The sequence below is a fragment of the Diaphorina citri genome, unplaced genomic scaffold (assembly GCF_000475195.1).
Source record: "Diaphorina citri unplaced genomic scaffold, Diaci psyllid genome assembly version 1.1 scaffold279, whole genome shotgun sequence".
Lineage (NCBI taxonomy): Eukaryota > Metazoa > Arthropoda > Insecta > Hemiptera > Psyllidae > Diaphorina > Diaphorina citri.
This window is the reverse complement of record NW_007377715.1, coordinates 97996-113396: the sequence shown is the minus strand read 5'-3', so window position 1 is coordinate 113396 and position 15401 is coordinate 97996. Positions and strand designations below refer to the sequence as shown.

General features: G+C 37.8%; 1 long non-coding RNA gene across 1 annotated transcript; it reads right to left on the bottom strand.

Moving 5' to 3' along the window:
- Positions 1 to 8884: 8884 nt before the first annotated feature.
- Positions 8885 to 11783, bottom strand: LOC113466491. The gene is made up of 2 exons (XR_003390876.1): positions 11256 to 11783; positions 8885 to 10424 (listed from the first exon to the last, which is right to left on the bottom strand). It is a non-coding gene; the product is annotated as an uncharacterized LOC113466491 (long non-coding RNA).
- Positions 11784 to 15401: the final 3618 nt, after the last annotated feature.

The following is a 15401-nucleotide window of genomic DNA, read 5'->3' as shown; positions in this document are numbered from 1 at the left end:
ATTATTATTATTATTATTATTTTAATTTTTAAAGATGAGTGTATCATCGTTGTTTTATCAGATGGATCAGTAAAGGAGGCACTTACAAGTGATGCCCACAGAAGTTGTGAATTTTCCCTCTGACTCAGCAGTGATTCATGAGGAAAAGGAAATTCTGATCTGAATACCTACCAAGCATGGAAGTAAATGTGTCAAAAATAGTATAATAAGGCTTATATGAAATGCACCATGTAATACTATAGGGGTCTAGGATAATCTTGCATCAATACCTACATAGGTCCAGATAGTGTCTAGCTACAAGGTATAGAAGAGATGGAGTAGGTGCTATATCCCTACTAACTATACTGGTCCTTCACGAATCCACTTTCATAAATTTTATTGTTAGGGAAAATATGCAGCATGTTTTAAAAGTAAAAATAGAAAATAGTAAACTATGTAATGATAAATGACCAATAACTTCAGAGTGTCCAAAAAAGTTAATGTCGTGCTACTCGATGCCTCGGCATAACAGAATTAACAGAAAACTTGGAAAAAAAAAAAATGCTTTTAATAAAATTTCGATTTTTTTTTCAGATACTCATCCATCCATCATGGTCGGAAATATAGATTTATATCCAAATAGATTTATATCCCGTATCCCAACAGACAAGGTTAAATCAAATAAAAACACAGTCAAAGTAAAATATCGAGCTATACGGCAGACTTTTAATAAATAACCATCTCATAAATATACCCAGATTTACCTTCCCCGCTACCTGTCTTTATTTAGATTCAACTAAATTTTAATTATATCCGTCTCTTTCCATTCCCTTTTTACCTCCTTCTCTTCTTTTCTCCTCTCCTTCTCCAATATCTTTCTCATTAAATCTTCCTCATCCTTTCCTTTTCTCTCCATTTCCTCTTCTCCCTCCTTCTCCCTTATACTTCTCTCTTGCCCTTCATTCATTCTCACTCTCTACCTTCCTTATTCGTTTCTTTTCCTTTCTCCTCTCAGCTTCCTAATTTCCCTCGCCCTTCCGTCTTATTCTCTCTCTCTCCCTCTCTCTTCCTCTCTCTCTCTTCCTCTTTATTTTACTATCGATCTATCGATTTTCGGATGTCTTATACCTACTGTATACAGACTGTATGATGTGATGGCTAAATGGACTCTATGGACTGCAAGGTGTAATATGGCTAAATGGATTGTATGGTATAATATGGCTAAATGGACTCCCTGTGGTGAAACTGATGTTTCCTTCCTTCCCAAGAGAAGGAAAAGCTGAGGGGAAATAGACACTTTCTCTCTCCACTCTCTATCCACCTCCCTCTCTCCCTTTCATTTCTCCCATCCCCTCTATCCCTTTCTTTTTTCCTCTTTCTCTCTCCTTTCCCCTCTCTTCTCAGCTCACCTCTCTCTCTCTCTCTCTCTCTCTCTCTCTCTCTCTCTCTCTCGTTCTCACGTCTTTCTTCCCCTCTCCTATTTTTCTTTTCTATCCTCTCACACTCTCCCTCATTCTGCTTTCCAACTGTGTCCTTTTTACTTTCCATTTGTTTGTTTCGTTTAGTTTCTTCTTCTTCTTTTTGCGTGGGAGGATGACCTAATGGCCAAGTTCTCGACATTTGAAAACAACAAAACAAACTTTCTATTTTTAATGCTTTTTTTCTTCTGACGTCACAATTTATTGCCGTCTAGAAATGAAATCCACTTCATTCTTTGTTGAGGTAGGTATGGGGCCAAACATAGGGTTCTCTTAAGGACAGAAAGTTTTGTGAAGGGAAAGTAGTTCGTTTACTAGGGAGGATTCTGAGAAGTGTAGGTACTGAGAAAAAAAATAGTGATGGTTTGGCACAAGTTAGGGTGGAAGAACTCTATTATTGGGTTACTTCCCCTGATTTAGGTTATTGGAATGCTATATAAGCTATATTATAGTGTCGAGCTTCCCGATATAGAGTTCAATATTAGAGTTCTGGAACCCTCTCACTCGATAGGGATTCCTGCACCCTAGTTTTTTTTCCAGTGTGAAGGTATCCGATTAAATGCTATTACTAAGAACAAAGTAAAGGTCTTGAATTTTACTAAGGTAAAGGTCTTACTAGGGCAGCAATTTTAATAAGTGGAGTGCCTTTTACGTAGGTAGAAATTTTACAAAGCCTTTATAACCTTTATTACTACCACAGAAATTTCACAACCTCTCTCTCTCTCTACCTATATCCTCTTCATACATTATTTCATGGTTGCAAATTATTTTCCATGACAATACAGTTTTTTTTGCTCTCTCGCTCTCTTACTTCCTCTCTCTCTCTTCCTGTCTCTTTCTCCCTCTCTCTCGCTCTCTCCCTATCTCTTTCTCTCTCTCCCTATCTCTTTCTCTCTCTCTTCCTGTCTCTTTCTCTCTCTTCCTTGCCTTCACTTTTTTCCCCTATTCTCTTCAGGATAGGCTACAGTCTGCATAATTTACCATGCTCTCAAGTGTTGTAGACTCCTGAGATTTAGCCTCCGTGGCCGAGTGGGTATCACACTAGGCTTGCACGCCGGAGGTCCCAGGTTCGATTACCGGCAGGGTCGAATTTTTTCGGCTCTGTGCTTGAAGTTCGGGGTGCACTCAGCCTAGTGAGGACAACTCAGTGGCTATTTTAATCGAGTAGCGACCAGTGGCGGATGGTGTCACAAAAATCAAGCTTGCCGGAAGGCGCGCGAACGCCAAGGTACTTGGAGCCATGTGTCTGTACTACCCAGTATTTATACTGCTATCCTGACAGGATATGAATTATTTGCTACCTCACGAGTAGGTAACTAGGTAGGTACTTTGTTTCAGCAAAACGGGAAGGCACAAAAGGTTTTATCTGATACATACGCAAAACTGCTGAAAGGTTTTAAAAGAAAGGTTATTGTCAACGCGAAAAACGAAAAGAGAATAAAATAGTTTCCTTCCTCTCGCAAGTTGAAACAATGATTTCAAAGAGAATACGAGAGTGAGGTTGAGAAAATAAAGGATAAAACCCAAATACACCACAGACCCATAGGCCACAGGGATATACCTGACTTCCTAAAGGCTCATGTTCTATGTAGAATTGTAAATACATAGGTACATACCAAGTAGTACATAGGAAACTATGTTTGGAAGATCTAAAATTGTGAAAGAAGAAACTTTTTTAAAGGTTTAGCGTCACTGTACCTCTGTTAAGGGCTTATCGTCCTGAAATCGAAGAGAGAAGGACGCCAGGTGGAAGAAAGTTGACAGAGGGAACTGTAACTGCTATGGTCTTATCGTCCCGAAATCGAAGAGAGAAGGAAGACAGGATAGGAGAAAGCGATTATCGTCCCGAAATCGAAGAGAGAAGGAAGACAGGATAGGAGAAAGCCTGCCGACAGAGGGAACTGTAACTGCTATGGTCTTATCGTCCCGAAATCGAAGAGAGAAGGAAGACAGGATAGGAACACAGAGGGAACTGTAACTGCTATGGTCTTATCGTCCCGAAATCGAAGAGAGAAGGAAGACAGGATAGGAGAAAGCCAGGGGGAACTGTAACTGCTATGGTCTTATCGTCCCGAAATCGAAGAGAGAAGGAAGACAGGATAGGAGAAAGCCAGCCGTTCCGTAACTGTACTTTTTTAAGCGAATGCAAATATCAAGTTTTTTTTTAAAGAGGTTTGACAGAGGGAACTGTGACTGCTAGAGAAATCGAAGAGAGAAGGAAGACAGGATAGGAGAAAGCCAGCCGTTCCGAGAACGAACATTATCCCATCAGGATAAAAAAAAAAAACACATGTATTTTTTTGTTAAGAGGTTTGACAGAGGGAACTGTAACTGCTATGGTCTTATCGTCCCAAAATCAAGAGAGAAGGAATTTTTTTAAAGAGGTTTAACAGAGGGAACTGTAACTGCTATGGTCTTATCGTCCCGAAATCGAAGAGAGAAGGAAGAGAGGGATAGGAGAAAGCCAGCCGTTCCGAGAACGAACATTATCCCATCAGGATAAAATCCGCCCCGGGCGGGAATCGAACCATTTTAAAGAGGTTTGACAGAGGGAACTGTAACTGCTATGGTCTTATCGTCCCGAAATCGAAGAGAGAAGGAAGCCAGGTGGAAGAAAGCAGAGGGAACTGTAACTGCTAGTTATCGTCCCGAAATCGAAGAGAGAAGGAAGACAGGATAGGAGAAAGCCTACGATGGGAACTGTAACTGCTATGGTCTTATCGTCCCGAAATCGAAGAGAGAAGGAAGACAGGATAGGAGAAAGCCAGCCAGGTTTGACAGAGGGAACTGTAACTACTATAGTCTTATCGTCCCGAAATCGAAGAGAGAAGGAAGACAGGATAGGAGAAAGCCAGCCGTTTCGAGAACGAACATTATCCCATCAGGATAAAATCCGTCCCGGGCGGGAATCGAACCCGCGGCCTAGCGCTTACAAGGCAGACGCGCCACCCGAACATTATCCCATCAGGATAAAATCCGCCCCGGGCGGGAATCGAACCCGCGGCCTAGCGCTTACAAGGCAGACGCAGTCGTCCCGAAATCGAAGAGAGAAGGAAGACAGGATAGGAGAAAGCCAGCCGTTCCGAGAACGAACATTATCCCATCAGGATAAAATCCGCCCCGGGCGGGAATCGAACCCGCGGCCTAGCGCTTACAAGGCAGACGCACTACCAACTAAACTAACTGGCTGGCTAAAGGCATACTTAAATGCTTGTCGGAAATATCGTTCCGCAATCATTACACCTAGATAAATTTATTTTATGACGTGTCTTGGACTCGAACCACCAACCTCCAGATCCGAAGTCCAACGCGTTAACCACTACACTACACCACTGTGAAAGAAGGTATCAAGATCTAGAGAGGAATCTTCTCATGAAGGCAAATGAGCTAAAAAGAAACAAGGACAAGATAATATTTTCAATGAGTAAAGTACCCCTTTGCACAGCACACATCATAAGAAAGCTTTCAGACAAATGATAAATACCGAGGACTAAACGAGTTACCCTCAAACTTTCTAACGATGTAAATGGAAAGTAACGATATTCGCGCTGATGAGATGAGAGTAAAGGTAGAAACACACTACCCTCACGTCACGCGAAGTCATGGGGAGTCAGAAAGATATGGTTTAAAGTTCTCCCATAATATAGTAGCTAATTTCGTTCACGAGTGGTACACTGTTTTCACGTCACGTGAGACCACGTGACGTCGATCGAAATCGACATTCGCTATACAGCCAATAAAAAGTAAGAAAGATCAAAGAATTTTGGACCAGCCTAGAGTTAGATTGGAGGATAGCGCGTCTACCTTGTAAGCGCTAGGTCACGGGTTTGATTTCCGCCCAGGGCGAACTTTATCCTAAACAGATAAGGTTTGTTCTTAGAACGGCTAGTTTTCTCCTATCCTGTCCTCCTTCCCATTTCGATTTCGGGACGATAAGACCTCCTTTGTTACAGTTCCCTCTGTCAAATCCTCTTGTGTTTTATTTATTGTTATTTATTTTTATTATTATGATGAACATGGTACAAGTATTTATTTGTAGCTTTTGAGTAAATGCTAGGAGTTAATCCAAACTATCTCGCATGAACTATATGTATAATATTCAAAATCAGTATTAGTTATTATTATTTTTAATTTACTGATGTTAACTTACAACTCGTGTGTAGATACCCTAACGAGATATTCACTCTCATCCTCGTTATTTAGAAAGCTCCTTTCAGCGCTACGCCATTTTGGAGAGCTAATGATGTCAATAATGACTTGGAGCTGAATATAAAAGATTAGAGGAAAGGGGTAGAGAAGATTAGGAGCTGGGTAGGAAAGTTTAGCGTCAGTGCTGGATAGGGGCCCCGGGAGACCCTAGAAAACAGACGCGGGGCCCTAGGCATCAGGCGTAAGGCCCCTAAGGGAAATGTCTAGGTCAAAACACACACATTTCTATACACTTCATGTTTATATTTGTCAAATTTTGTACCGCTCCGCGGGCGAAATATTTCTACAGTCCCCAAAATAGGTAAATTGCAACAAAACTGTATTTTGCTCAAAAGATCAGAATATCTAGTGCAAGGTTTCCACCACTGTTTTAAAATGAGAGCTTGAGAGCATAAAAGATTATTATAATGGTCCTTTCAAAGGATAACATTTAGCCGATAATGTAGAATAATGCGATTTTTATTCCAAACAATTCTGACTTGAAATTTGGGAGAACTTTTTGTTTTTCAAGTTCTCTTTTCACCCCTATCCCGTTTGACAAGGAAGAGGAGGAATGACCGATTAGACCGGTCGCATCTAAAAGCTGATAAATAAACCAAAATGGCGATGACGCTTCAAATGACGCGTGAAATTACAATGAAAATTTTTACTATAAGGACAAAAAACCCAAGGTTTTGGAAATTTTATGCACACTTATGATAAGATATAGAGATAAAAATGAGATTTAGATAAAGAGATGAGAGATAAGAGGTAATTGAACTCTAAGGAAGGACGGACTAAAAAGGGATGAGGAATAAATTCGATTCTGTCGAACTTTTCGACACAAAGTCGACGTGCAAAGTCAAGAAGTTTTGGAGAGGAAAATTAAGAACTTTAAAAAGCGGATGAATTTTTGGAACTTTGCTTTTGAAAGAAGAAATACAGGTAGATCGTATACCTACATTATAATAGGTACTTATAAATAGTTCTATTGCTACCTAGGTATTTACTTCGCTGATATTTTGTCCCTTTCAGCTTTCAGCCACTTTAAAAACCTAAAATTAATAGGTACCTATTTATACCTTTAATAATAATAATAGTGCTTATTTATACTGCTCGCATAGGACTGAAAAGTCCCTTTACTCCAGCAGTAGGCTACTACTATTACTGTGGTCAAATTCTCAAATTACATTGAGGATAAAATTCCATACCTCGGCTGGGATTGAACCCACGCCCTCCTGTTTACCAGGCGAGCGCCTTGACCACTACACCACCGAGGCAGGTGGCCACTACACCACCGAGGCAGGATTATCTGCCGAAAAAAGATTAGAAGTAAAAGTAAGTCATTTCCTGGTGGGAAGCCAATCAAGAGAGAAGATTAAAAAAGGGATGAGGAATAAATTCGATTCTGTCGAACTTTTCGACACAAAGTTGACGTGCAAAGTCAAGAAGTTTTGGATAGGAAAATTAAGAACTTTAAAAAGCGGACGAACTTTTGGAACTTTGCTTTTGAAAGAAGAAATTCAGGTAGATGGTATACCTACATTATAATGGTACTTATAAATAGTTCCATTGCTACCTAGGTATTTACTTCGCTGACATTTTTTCCCTTTCAGCCACTTTATTACCCTAAAATAATAGGTACCTATTTATACCTTTTCTGTAGGGAGAGAGAGAGATAGAGAGAGAGGAGGGAGGGAGGGAGGGAGGGAGAGAGAGAGAGACAGAGAGAGAGAGAGGAGGGAGAGAGAGCGGAAGCGAGAGAAAGAGAGAGCTGTTACCAATCCTTTGGCCTTTGGGGTTCACTCAGCCTCTTTGTCTTTAGAACACTAATAGAGGAATATTGGTTCGTAAAACAGAAAGATCGTTTCTGGCTTTAACGATATGAAAGCCGGATAGGTTATTTATTCAATTTCAGTTTTACGAAGGTATTTACAGTATACTTTTCCCTTCGTAAGTAGGGCTAACAGGCTGAGGCATTTTTGAAAAATATTATTATTCTTATTGCTTTCCTGTTAGGTTGGAATTTGGGTTCGCGTGTCGATAGTCAGTAACGTTATTATTCCAACCAATGAGGACGGGTTACTAATGGGTACCACAGGGGGGGGAAAGGAAATAAAAAATTCTTATACTTTACAACAGGAGAAAAAAATCCGTGCATGGAGGTAATTTGAATTTTTCGGTACATTTGAGTTTGGGGGGAAAATGTCCTGTTCCAAAATAGAGGTAGTTACTTATGTAGGGTAAGTACCTAGGTAGTTAGGGTTGATAGGAAGGTAGGTTTCGTTGGTAGATAGGTAAGGTATGAGTGGCTATATTTGGGAAAGGTAGGTAGCGTTGGGTAGGAAAGATACCAAGGTATTTAAATTTCCATAAAATATAAATTTCCTCACATTTCCACCATATTCCCCCGTACCTACAATCTATCTAGCTATATTATTTATGATGCTTTGTCCCAGGAAACAAAAGACTGCGAGTAGGTAAATGGAAAATTGGATTAAAATTGTTTTAGATTTATTTCACTATTCACTGAACGCTTGCATTTTTCACGTGAGGGCACCGAAGTTAAAATCGCCAGCCTAGTTAGGCCAGCCACTCACTATCAGGTAGAACTGACAGGCGAACCTGATCAGGTACACCTGACAGGCGGACCTGACGGGCGGACCTGATCAGGTAGACCTGACAGGCGGACTTGATAGTGAGTGGCTGGCCTTAGCTTGGACGGTAGCGCGTCTGCCTTGCCAGCGCTAGGTCGCGGGTTCGATCCCCGTCTGGAAAGGATTTTATCGTTCCGAAATCGATGAGAGAAGAAAACAGAATAGAAAAAAGCCAGCCGTTCCGAGGGCGAAACTTGTCCATGTAGGATGAAATCCGCCTTGTGTGGGAATAGAACCCGCGACCTTGCGGTTACAAGGCAGACACGCTACCCTCCAAGATAACTAGGTTGGCATTATTATTTTTAAGCCGTTTAACGTCACTTTAGGGACAGGGAGGTCAGCTGATGCGCGCGCGAGATAATGTGCGTTTACACGCGCGCGGTAGAGGGTGTGTTCACACGGTTTAGGATCGGAAAGGAACCGAGATTGTGGTCGCCCTAACAGGAGGGTATCCTCAATAATTCTTTTATTCTGATGGGACAGTAGATTTAATTTTAGTAATTTTAATCACTTCAATATGCATAAAATAAATTATATTTTCATTGTTTCTGGTACTAAATAAAGGGAAAAAGAGACATAATATGCATGCGTTTTCAAAACGGTTACCGTTTTCTGAGTCTTTTCTCTAATTTTTTTTTACTATAAATGGTTCAGTCGTTCTTTAGTAGAAACTGTTGCTGTGGGCTGTACATACGTACTTAGGTATCTTTTCTCCTCCTTGCAAATGGCTATTTACTTTTATGATTGATTTTAAGGGATATAAAAAGAAATACCATACTGAAGATTCTGATTTTTTACAAAACATGAAGCTGGGACATTTTATTACTAGGAAGTCTGTAAAAAAAGCACCTAAAACCTTCAGCCTGATTCTTCCTAGCAAAATTATTCAATTTGGTTATTTTAAGAGAATTCTACAATTTTACATAGAATGTTGGTAACAAATTTCCATGGAAGTCAACTTGAAAACCATGATAAGCACAAAACATAACTCAAATAAAACAAGGAAATGATTTGAAAACCTACTAAAAAAATAAATAAAATATCTTGTCTATTTTAATTGGGAACTAAATTGGTCACTTATTGATGAATTTTCATTTAGTTATGTATAATATTAACAAGGGAAACAAAATATTTATATCACCTAACATAATCATGGCCGGAATTACAATCTGAGTTTTAACTCGGTTTAAGTTGAACCGATTTTTAATTGGCTAATTTTTTATCCGAAGTTGAACCGATTTTTGATTGGCTAATTTTTAACCGAAGTTGAACCGATTTTTGATTGGCTAATTTTTAACCGAAGTTGAACCGATTTTTGATTGGCTAATTTTTAACCGAAGTTGAACCGATTTTTGATTGGCTAATTTTTCATCCGAAGTTGAACCGATTTTTGATTGGCTAATTTTTCATCCGAAGTTAAACCGATTTTTGATTGGCTAATTTTTTATCCGAATTAAACCGATTTTTGATTGGCTAATTTTTTATCCGAAAATCAACCAATCAGATTGCTGACAATCTGTTTAACTTTAATAAAGTTTAAACTCATATTGAAATTCTGGCCATAATTCGCCCTATTATTGAACAATCTGAATCTGAACATATGGGATGGCCCTATTAATGAACATGAACATATATGAGAGCAAAAGTTCGATATTAGGATAGAACAATTGCAGTAAATTACAATTTGCAGTTTGCACCAAAATATTGTATATCAATAATTGAAATATTTACAAAATGTTATTAAATTTGGATTCCAGGAAACGTCATATATTGTCACACTCCAAAAAACGCTTCAAATGTTGTGAAAAAACTTCACTCCAAAAACTTTTGCACTTACCAAAGGTATGTTTACCTCATAATTTTGAAATGTGTCAAAATCCAAAATTCTCATATCTAAGAGTTAGAAAGTCAAATAAACGTCAGAACAAAACTGGATTCAGGAGACAAAACTGAATATTGGAAAAATACAAGTAAATTAAATGTGGACCTCGCAAAGATAAATGAAACATGAAAGTTCAAGTTGAAGGTTGTCTTCCTTCAAAACAACAAACAATAGAACATTCAATGGAAAATTTTCAATGTTTCATGGACGAAAATAAGTAATAATTTATAATTGAACTACCTGTTCAAACAATTGATTTTTGATTGCTAATTTTTTATCCGAAGTTGAACCGATTTTTGATTGGCTAATTTTTAACCGAAGTTGAACCGATTTTTGATTGGCTTATTTTTTATCCAAAGTTAAACCGATTTTTGATTGGCTAATTTTTTATCCGAAGTTGAACCGATTTTTGATTGGCTAATTTTTTATCCGAAAATCAACCAATCAGATTACTTACAATCGGTTTAACTGAAACCAAGTTTAAACTCGAATTGAAGTTCTGGCCATAATTCGCCCTATTATTGAACAATCTGAATCTGAACATATGGGATGCCCTATTACTGAACATGAACATATATGAGAGCAAAAGTTCGATATTAGGATAACAATTGCAGTAAATTACAATTTACAGTTTGCACCAAAATATTGTATATCAATCAATAATTGAAATATTTACAAAATGTTATTGATAAATTTGGATTCTAGGAAACGTCATTGTCACACTCCAAAAAGTCTTCAAATTTTATTAAAAAACTGCACTCCAAAAACTTTTCACTTTTGGTAAGTATGTTTACCTCACAAGCCCAATTTTGAAATGTGTCAAAATCCAAAATTCCCATATCTAAGAGCTAGAAAGTCGAATAAATGTCAGAACAAAACTGGATTCAGGAGACAAAACTGAATATTGGAAAAATACAAGTAAATTAAATGTGGACCTCGCAAAGATAGATGAAACATGAAAGTTCAAGTTGAAGGTTGTCTTCCTTCAAAACAACAAACAATAAAACATTCAATGGAAAAAATTTCAATGTTTCATGAGCGAAAATAAGTAATAATTTATAATTGAACTACCTGTTCAAACAATTAAATAAAACTCATGTAAAATTTGATATAGTTAACTGAAATAAAACTCAACTGAGCTAATATTTGAATAAAAATTTGAGGATGTCAATTTGTAATTTTACAAACTCAATAATATGCCTTTTGGACTAAAAAACGATCTATCTTGGCTAAGAAAAATGTCCTATAAAATCTCAAAAAAATTCATCACAAATTTAACCAAAATAAATTTAGGCACCCATGTCCACATGTTAAAAAAAAAGGTGAAAAAATCCACTATTCAGTTTTGTAAAAGATGAAAAAATAAAGTCAATGGATCCGGGAATTTTTACCTACTCAATATCTATGGAGAAATAAAAAAAGTTTGAAGGACGGACAGTTTGTACATTTTAAATGAGATAGCGCGGTAATGGCAAAATTAATTTGTAGGTAGACAACAAAAATAATAGGTAAATAAAAAGGGGGAGGGGACAGAAGGAATATTTATCCTTCACAACTTGAAATAACAACACATCTTCCTATTAATATTAATCAATCAGATTGTTTATAATGGCAAAATTAATTTGTAGGTAGACAACAAAAATAATAGGTAAATAAAAAGGGGGAGGGGACAGAAGGAATATTTATCCTTCACATCTTGAAATAACAACACATCTTCCTATTAATATTAATCAATCAGATTGTTTGATCCAACTGGCTTAAGATAATTTCTTTTAGAAATGACTCTATCTCATGGAGTAGGTGACATAAAAACGGCTCCTTAACTGCCGCGACCACAATTTGAATTTAAACTTGGTTTAACTCTTAAATTAAGCAAATCTGATTGGCTAAAAAGTTTGAGCTCAACCAATGAGATTGCCTATTCCAAGAGTTAAACTTCAAGTTCAAACTCAAATTCTGGTCCTGGCCATAAGAGGTTCTTTTTGGAAAAGGTTCGTTTTTAAACAAAGCTCCTTTTTTGGTGCCGAATAGACCTTGTTTAGACTGCGAGAGTAAGGTCGTGGTTATGTACCGGGTTTGGTTCGGACTGGTTGAGACAGGATATTGTTTCTATAGTTCGGCATTTACCACTCCCATGCTAAACTGTAGAAACAAAAAGTCCGAACTCAACCCGGTACAAAACCGCGATCTAAAGGGACTTTTCAATCGTATGCAGGCAGTATAAACAAGGTATGGTCTATTTTTACTTTCCTTATCCTATAGGAAGGAAAGTAATGTATTCTGTCTAGTATACAGGAGATAGATCCAAGGTTAGACTCCGCAACACTTGTGTCCTAGAGCACCTGGAGGATTTGATTATCTGGAGAACCATGATCTTGCAGTCATTGCATACGATCATTTGGAGTCCCTTCAACTTCTCAACCTTCTCCTTCGGTCGGCCGAGGGTTTTTGATTTGGACAACCGAGATCTGTGAGGAGAGACGAAAAGACAAAAGAAGTTAGGGGTACGTTTGTAATGTAAGGCCTGTGCTTGCTATGCAACCGCAGAAGGTCATGTGGTCGATGCCAACCATCGACAAAAAATTCGCACTCATACCTGTTTCAACTGTAAATTTATCACCGGGTTTATTTCTGGTGCTCTCGTGTTGACCCAGCACCCAATTGTATTGTGTCTTGCCCATCTAATAAAAGACGCACTACGATGTTTGTTGCCAAAATAACGTTGCACCTACATTGTCAGTTTTGTCTTTAAACAGGGTAAGTAATATTTGTTCTTCATACAGCCCCATATTTCACACTCACAGTACTCACACCCATATTTAAGAACAAAATACTGCTCTCAAGTTGCACTAAAGTATCAATTCCTAACATCTGAATGACTAAAATTGGCTTTTTTTCCTTGTTCAAGAGGTTTGATCGTTTGATAGAGGGAGCTGTAAGTGCTAAGGTCATATCGTCCCGAAAGCGAGGAGCGAAGGAAGCCAGCCGTAGAGGGAACTGTAACTGCTGAAGTCTAATTCGTCCCGAAATCGAAAAGAGGACAGGGATAGGAGAAAGCCTGCAGCCGTTCCGAGAACTATCCTTATTTAAGATAAAGTCCGCCCCGGGCGGGAATCGAACCTGCGACCTAGCGCTTACAAGGCAGACGAGCTACCCTCCAAGCTAACTAGGTACACAGATGTGGGTGTCAGTCAGTGTTCAGTGTACTAACTTACCGTTTGTTGTTGATAATACTGAACGGTAAAGACATGGGCTGAGTCGGGGCAGGTCGGCACTCCTCATGATAGCTCATAGACATGGGGTCGGGCGGGGCCAAATGACCATCTTAGACTAGGTATTTCATCTTACACAGCTTTTTTTAGAGGTTTGATAGAGGGAACTGTAACATCTAAGGTCTTATCTTATCTTAAGGGGGATCACAGCTTTTTTTAGAGGTTTGATAGAGGGAACTGTAACAAAGAAAACTTGTTGTATTTTTATAATAAGGGGGGTGGGAGTGGGGAGTGCAATCTTGAAAGTTCAGGGTTCCGCAAAGATGTTCACCTTTTGAAAAGGGTTCCGCGGGCCAAACTAATTAAGAAACACAGGACTCTGATCAACCTAGCATAAAAATTGGGTTTTGAAGTAGAAAGACTGGGTTTGAATACTATGTAGTCAAGGCCGAGAATATTGACCGAACCTTTTTTTTTTTCTTCGAAAATAATACAGGTAGAAGTTCTACACATTAAATGTTTTAAGATCGGTAAAATTTTGCCGCAGGTCTATCGCGGGAGTGTTCGCGGCATAATGTTTGGAATTTTGCCGCAAAGCTGGTGCGGCAAAGATGTGTACGCACTCAAACAGAAACCCCCCCTTTACTTTTCACCGTCTGTGACATTGATAGAACTTGGGTTTGATGTACTTTATTCATCTAGATTTATTTCACCACAGTAAGGAGATTTTTTTTAATTCAAAATAATGACCATAGTAAGGGCTTTTTTGAAATAATAAACATAAATAAACTGTAGGAACCGAAGACCAACAGAAAGAAAGTTTAGAAGATTTGGAAACCAACACCCGTCCATTTTACAGGATGTCCTAAAATTAACGGAGACACCCCTTAGATCCAATATTACGTCTGTTGTTACTCTTAGCCAAAATGAAGCCTATATTGATCTCACATTAACTACTTTAAACGTTTACTATAGAAAATTATACCTAACTATCAATAAACCTCAGGTACCAATTTTGTTAAATAAAATCAATGAAAATCAAGATTAATAGGTATTGATACTTATTAGGTACTTTCTATTTTTTGGTAGGTACTAGGTACATTCACTTTGGCTTTCCAAGAAGTAACATCTTGATTCTAATAGGTATTAGGTTTTAAATTAAAATTATATTACACAGAAATATACACATACATTTGATTAAATATAAAATGTAAGGCGAGTATTTATTTACACAAAGTTTACAAATAAATGAAATGTACAACAACGAAATATACAAAAAATATTTATCACGTGCAAAATATGAAATGGGAAAAACATGGGGTACACATTAATGTTCGCAGTCTAAATGAAACAGTTTGCAAAACAAAATGAGTCATTTCAACAAAATTAGTGAAAAACGGGAGAGTTTTTTGCCCTTTGATTGAGCTATTATGGTAAACGCACCCTACATTGACCGTAGTAAGGGCTTTTTTGAAATAATAAACATAAATAAACTGTAGGAACCGAAGACCAACAGAAAGAAAGTTTAGAAGATTTGGAAACCAACACCCGTCCATTTTACAGGATGTCCTAAAATTAACGGAGACACCCCTTAGATCCAATATTACGTCTGTTGTTACTCTTAGCCAAAATGAAGCCTATATTGATCTCACATTAACTACTTTAAACGTTTACTAGAAAATTATACGTAACTATCAATAAATCTCAGGTACCAATTTTGTTAAATAAAATCAATGAAAATCAAGATTAGTAGGTATTGATACTTATTAGGTACTTTCTATTTTTTGGTAGGTAATTAGGTACATTCACTTTGGCTTTCCACCCTTAGATCCAATATTACGTCTGTTGTTACTCTTAGCCAAAATGAAGCCTATATTGATCTCACATTAACTACTTTAAACGTTTACTATAGAAAATTATACCTAACTATCAATAAACCTCAGGTACCAATTTTGTTAAATAAAATCAATGAAAATCAAGATTAATAGGTATTGATACTTATTAG